The sequence below is a fragment of the Lucilia sericata genome, unplaced genomic scaffold (genome assembly GCF_015586225.1).
Source record: "Lucilia sericata isolate MDLA Ls3-8-SP2 unplaced genomic scaffold, ASM1558622v1 Contig000101F_arrow, whole genome shotgun sequence".
Classification (NCBI taxonomy): domain Eukaryota; kingdom Metazoa; phylum Arthropoda; class Insecta; order Diptera; family Calliphoridae; genus Lucilia; species Lucilia sericata.
The window spans coordinates 72356-79452 of record NW_023994133.1 but is presented as its reverse complement, the minus strand read 5'-3'; positions in this window follow the sequence as shown (position 1 = coordinate 79452).

The window sequence follows — 7097 nt, the reverse complement described above, 5'->3', positions numbered from 1 at the left end:
AAATGTTGGGGGTAGTCTTCGATAGTCTCCTTCACTTCTCTTCGCAAGCCACCTATCTAAACCATGAAGTGAAATTCCAAAATAAAGTCCTTAAAGCAAACGCTGGGACATGGATAAGGAGGCAATCACAGCGACATATAAAGCAGTTGGTCGCTCTCTTCTTAATGACGATGCCCCAATATGATCCCCTTATCTCAGAGACACACAATGGCGAGTATTGCAGACCAAAATAATGCACTCCGAATCGCAACCGGGTGTGTCAAGATGACAAACGTGGATCACCTACACCAGGATGCTATCCGTCAAGCTACAATTGCTGGCTATACAATTCCTGGTGGCATGTCATCAGCCATCGCAACCATCAAATTTTGATGGAAGACCCCCCCTTGATTCGGCTTCGGTGTTATTTTACAGACATTCAGTACGTCACACAGTGGATCATAAATTTTTTGCAAAAAGTAGGAGTGCTTCTATCACAATTAAATTTTGCACTCTTGGGTAGTTTTTGAAATCGGTTATTCCCTAGGGTGCTTCGTTTTATCGTTAAAAACTCGGCTAAAAATACTAGTATAGTGATGAAACTCGACATAAACAAGTTTTATGTCTGCTAGATTTCATGAGGATAGGGCCATAATTGACCCTATCCAACATACAACCCCTTTTTACAAAAATAGTTTTTTCTCAATAAATATCACAAAGTTCAAAATAAATTGTTGGTCAAAGACAAACTTCAAAAATTATTGCAATCAAGTAGACCTTTCGGATTTTTATTTGAGTATAAACCAAATTAGTCAAAAATACTTAAACTTTTTATTTATCAATTATATTGAAAAAAAGGATAATTATCATTTCATTTACAACATTATCTAGTTCCAACAGATGTTTAAGAGGTTGATGGTGCAGATGATGCAAGCAAACGATGCAAAATTAAAATATTTGTTGCATTTCTAGAAAACATTAATCTATAATTCCTGTAATCTTTATTTCGTGCTTCTTCTGCTTCCTCGGAGTGCTTCTTCATTTATGTCCTTTCCATGAACTGCAAGCGATAAATTTTTTAGAGCCGCATTGATTTTCTCAGGTCTCTTAAACTACACATGTAATATAAATAAAATATACACTACAAAATTGTTGTTAGTTAAACCATATTCATTGTACATGCTCTTCAAATGCATGGAAATTTTCAGCTGTTTTCGATGGAATATTTAAGTAACTTTTCTTTACGCAAAGTATTATTCTTTCCGAAAACAAATCATGGCTTTCCCTTAATGAAACATTTATCTACAGAATGGCATCATTAGATTTCTAAAAATTTACTGTCGAAAAGTATACTTTTTTAAAAAAGTACCACTGTGGGACGGCTTGTCGGACAATTGTTTATTGATGGAACACTTCTTCAGTCATTTTCTGGAGAGGTCTTTGTATGAAGGTTAGGGTCAAGTGGTTTTCAATCATTAAAAAATTCCTCAGGGACATTAAGGAAAGTATAAAACCTAGTTGTGCTGCCTTTTGTCGATATACGAGTACATTAAACTTAATTATGAGCTCGAAAGCCCTATTCTATAGGTTCATATGTATGGGGGTGAGGTGAAATAATGACCTATTGTTGTTGCTGTTGAGTCATTCCAGTATTAAAACCTAAAAAGCCAAGATGAATAGCAAACTTTTCAAAGCTTCTGATGGTGAGATGTCATGTAAATAAATGAGGCAAACATCGACATAGTGAATAGCTTTAGAGTTGTTGTACTGATGTGGGATATCATGGAGGAATATATTAAATATATGCTGCCCTGAGGAACCCCAATGTTTACTGCTGACGCAGAATTCTCTTTTATTGAAATAACTATTCAATCGATGCCAAGATTTATAAGTTTGTGTATTAAACTTTTATGACAGGCGGAGTCAAAAGCCTTTTCGATATTCAATGAGATAGTTAAAGAATATTTTTTCCTTAGGTTGTGGACCACGTCATTATAAAACTTTAGCAAATAAAAGTGCCGTTATTTCACAAATCCATCGATATAACAGTACTGATAAATGTTGAAAAAATTTAGAAACGATTTCGAGCTTTCATTTGCTGTATACACATATGTATACTAGTATCTTAATAAAGGCCAACATTTTTCTGCGGAAGAATATTAGTGAATTAAGAATGCAAAAATTGTTATTGTGATTTTTCGATTAATTAATAATAAAACGCATTTTAAAATTGTAAATTTAAGGATATTTTAATATTTCTCAATAAAGATAATTTAGCGATATCTTATATTTATCAACCAGAAGATTATCAGAAGATATGTATCTTAAATGTTTCTCCTATGTGATTATCTAACAATAACACTTTTTTAAATTCTAGAAGAATTGCTTTCATATTGCTTAAAAGTTTCGCCTCTGAAGCACACTTTCTCCCGTAGGAAGTATCTTCTGCACTACGAATATGATTATTGCCGCAACAAATTTTTTCTTCTAAATACGAATTCGTATCATATTCTTATCGCATTGCTTGTAGGGTTATTTATTGAATAAGAATACGGATGTAATACAAATAAAAAGTAATCCCAAGCAAACACTGTTCGCTCGTTTTAGTCGAAATTTTCACATATCTCCGTTATTTATGGACCGATTTTTCTGTGTTCTCCGCATTCAGTTACGCTGCGATCGAAAATAAGTATTCCAACATAAAACAGAAACGTAAGAAAAAGAGGAAGCAATTCCATTATATTCCAATGCTTTACGATTGTGTATATTCTGCATTCTTTCTGAATTGTTATTATAGTGAGCTTCAAATAGAAATGTAAAATACCAAAGTTGTCAACGGAGAAACTTTCGATTCGAATTGAAATGCAGTATAGAGGTTATAATTATTAAAGATTTGGAGCCCAAATTTATCTGGGGTCTTCTGAAAATTGATTTCAATAGACATACAGACAGACAAACATAACTAAATCGAATCCGAAATCTATAAGGATCCAGAATATTTAAACTTTATAGGGTCATAAAATTATATTGTGGAAATTACAAACGGAATGACAAACTTATATATACCATTCTCAGGAAGGTGATAAAACTGAGATTTTTGTGATACAAGAACATTTAACATATTTATGAGCTGGGGGGTTCTACATCAATGTTCAGGCCTAAAAATTGGACTACTTCAACTGGATGAGTCCATAAATCCATTGGACAGAGTGAAGTAGGGTTGGATAAGGATTTGTTGGGTGTCATCAGGACCCTGACCACATGCATTACATTCGTTGGGGACGGCACGGTCTATACGTGACCAGTAGTCTGTTGCTCCATCCCAATCTTAGTTGTGCCAAAACTACTCTTGTTTTCTGCGGCAGGTTTTCTTCCGCGTCTGCTATGGGCGGTGGGCGACTTCTAAGTCCGACATTCATGCGGTATCCTGCGACCGCGAAATTTATGGCGTCTCTATGAATTCCGTTCAAAGCTGCCGTATACGAGGACTGATCTAGTGGATCCTGCACATATCTGCATATATTTTCCTCGTATATACGAAGATCCTTCCTGACATGCCTCGGGGGAGTATCCAAATATGTGATGTTAAAGTTGGGTTGACTCCTCCGATGTTCCATGACTGGGAGGGCCATCGTTTCCTCGTACAGGTGATGTTCCGAGGTAATTTGTAGGCAGCCCATTACAGTTTTTAGGGCTGCATTTTGGCAGTTTTGAATGTGTCTCCACTGGATATCACTGAGCCGACCAATCATTTTATGTGTTGCTAAAAAGGTTTCTTTATCCATACCCCAAGTGCAGCCGGCTAGCGCTTTGAGAGCCTTGTTTCTACTTCGCAGTTTGTGCGTGATTACAGTGGCGTGAGCTGAGGAAATAGATAGGCTATCAAATGTGACCCCCAAGATTTTTGGATGGTGCACGGTCGGAATTTGAACTTCATCGACTACGATGCCAAGGGTTAGATTTACTTCCTTCGTCCAGGTGTTAAAAAGTTGGTTGACGACTTTGCTGGTGATAATTGCAGGTTACGCGCAGGGAAGAACTGATGTATTTCGTGGAGATAACTATTCACCAGAACCATGATTGTACAGTCGTCCGCATATGAAATCACGTCCATGGCTTGTGGAGGTGCGGGGAGCTTAGAGAGGTAGAAGTTAAACAAAAGTGGCGAGGTACGCCTTGTTTAACTCTACGGGGTTTGGAGCCTCTGTATCTAAACTCTACGAACGACTGACAGCCAATCAGATAATTTACGATCCATCTCTTCGTGTTGTTGGGCATTGTGGATTGCAGGATATTCTCGAAGAGTGTGGCGTGACTGACAGTGTCGAAGGCTTTCGACAGGTCAAGAGCCACTAGGACCGTCCTTTCACAGGGCCTCGGCTGATTCCGTCAGAGCCAATCGCCTTAGATGGTTTGGCGTTTTTGATGACGTCTGCAACTTCAGCTTGGGTGAAGGGCTGTGGTATGTCCGTGACTCGAAGGTTGTGAAATTTGCGAACAACGTTTCGCCTTGTCTCTCTCTGGGTCAGAAATGGGGATGCTTGCAAACTTAATCGCGACCCTGTCATCCTTCTTCGTCGGGTTGGAGAGAGATCGAACTGTAGATCACAACTTACTAACACCCCAACTCAAGTTGCAGTTTTTCAAGTGATCTAGCCTTATCCTCATTTATCGGATGACATCTCTTTCATCTGCAAGCCTGGCTGCTTTTGCTTGGAAGTGCGGCCGCACTACGGATATTCGACCAGCTGGTATAAACCGAGCTGCTGCTGAGATGACGGTTTCGCGGAACTTCCTCTCTGCATGGTGGACGTTGGAGGGAAAATTTAGATACCTTGAACTTCAAGGTATTGTTCTTTAGTTAGAATCGAGAGAAAGAGCTCGCGTAGGAAAGTGACGATGACGCTGATCAATCTCGCCGTTGTTGTAAGCAGCGACGACATTTTCCGACCACTCTCGATAATGGTTTAATCCGGAGCAGTTCCTGAGATGACACCAGCCCAAAGAAGAGTTACACCTTAATTGGGTGGACATATGGTGCAGTCGGTTCTAGCAAACAGTTCAGAACCATGGTCCGGGATTTAATTCCGGCACGGACCAAAAGGATGCGGAGAAGCAATTCCGGAAGATGTTGCTCCGTTGGAGAAAAGTGTATTGTTGTTGCTGGGGTTAACAGCCCTTGGCCGAACAATTCTAGTCATTCCGGTACGTAGAACCGGCTGTCGGGGAATGGTTGTATGGGGACTATGCGAAATAATGGACCAATTTTAACCATTTTCAATAAGCTTTGTGCTTGCGTCAAAAGAAGAGTATATGCCAAATTTCATCAATTATTTTGAAAATGGCGACCTGTAAAATGGAACGGCTCAAGACATATATAATTGAGTAAGCTGGAGTTAACGACAGACGGTAATAAGGCGGAATTGAAAAAGAGACTGATAAATTAATTTAAGCGACGTGACATTGACATCGGTAATTATGAATTTGTGTAAAAAAGTGAGGAAAAAAGTAGTAGAATATTCACCACAAATAACATACTTGAAGTATTTCCAATTCAGTTGAAAAAAAATTAGCGTGTCATTGGAGGGATGTTGTTAACTTTTGACTACATCTATTCTATTTTTAGAAGCAGTAAAAATTTGATATTTGGATGTCCAAATAAACCACATTCTTTCAATGACATGCTTATATAAATTTCATTGGTTTTTCACCAAAGTTTGATGTATGTACTTCGAATATGTCATTTGTAGTGACTTTTCTACATCTCTTTCCTCACTTTTAACTGGGTTTTCATTTGTAAGGAAACATTTGGTTTATAAAAGCGAAAAATATGTCGTTTGTAAAGTATGACAGCAATTATTTTTTGCTGTGTATGTCTGTATGTATTTATGTATGTATGTATGTATGTATGCATGTATGTATGTATGTACCTGTCCAGCGAACAATGTGGACTTAATTATGTACAATGTTTGCCGCTATAATGGAGAAAATTCCAGTAGTTCATGAAACTTGCCTCAGCAAACAACGAGGAACCTGTAAAGCTAACGACGAAAAATGAGCGGTTATCAATAACATAGTGAAAGATATTGACAAAATTCTCGGACTTCGAATACTCTACAATGTCAAGAAGGAGGTGTACAAATTATTCTAGAAACGTTTAGTAGAATAAAGGCCCCTGAAGCACTACACTACTTAATGTTTTCAAGTTCCAGTTTTGAAACAGTTACCACTAGAAACTTGTGGACCAACTAAGAAAAAGCTATAGAGCTGATTTTGGTCTTAAAAGGAAATGTTGCAGTAGTTCTTGAAAGCAGGCAGAGGCACTAAAACTTAAGTATGGTGGCGAACATAAAAAGGAATCATACCAAGCGGTATTATGTGGCCAATGTGAATCTACAAAGATTTTTCATAGGAAATCGAGCGAAGCTGTTGCTTAATTATACAGGAGAACATCATCCGATTTTGGACCATTTCAAGATATAAGCATTGGTAAATGACTTGCGCGATCCTGAAATAAAACATGCAATTTGTGTCACACCAAAGTAATAATTTCAAAGGTAATGTGTGAAATGTCGAGGTTGTCGCTGAAAATGAGAGAAATATAGTCACTGAATTAAAGAAACTAAAGGAGGCAGTTTTAGAGGCTTTATATTAGAAAAAAATAAAGGCAAATCCAAATGTTATAACTGCGGTACGGAACGAATTAAATCTGTTTGGTGCAGACTTCATGATTATACATGGCATTAAATGACATAAGCGACCAAAAGTTATGATTTGGCGTAAAAAAAGTTAATTGCCTCCCCAGTCAGAGCCAATTAATTCAGTCAGTTGAATTCAGTGTAAAAAAGTGTGCTTTGTATCAGAAAAAACTTGAATATTTTGGGTGTCGCGTAAAAGCAGATGTAATATCAACAGATGAACAGAAAATAATATGTAAAAGACTGGCCGCGCCAGAAAAACCTCCACGAATCGTGAAGTCTTCATTCATGGCTTTGGAAGTTCTATATTTATTTACCATCTTATTTAATACACCCCGTCTATTATATAATTAAAAATATTTATATTTATTGGTTTTTAGCATCTTTTAGGTCTTATATTCTTTATTACTAATAAAATAA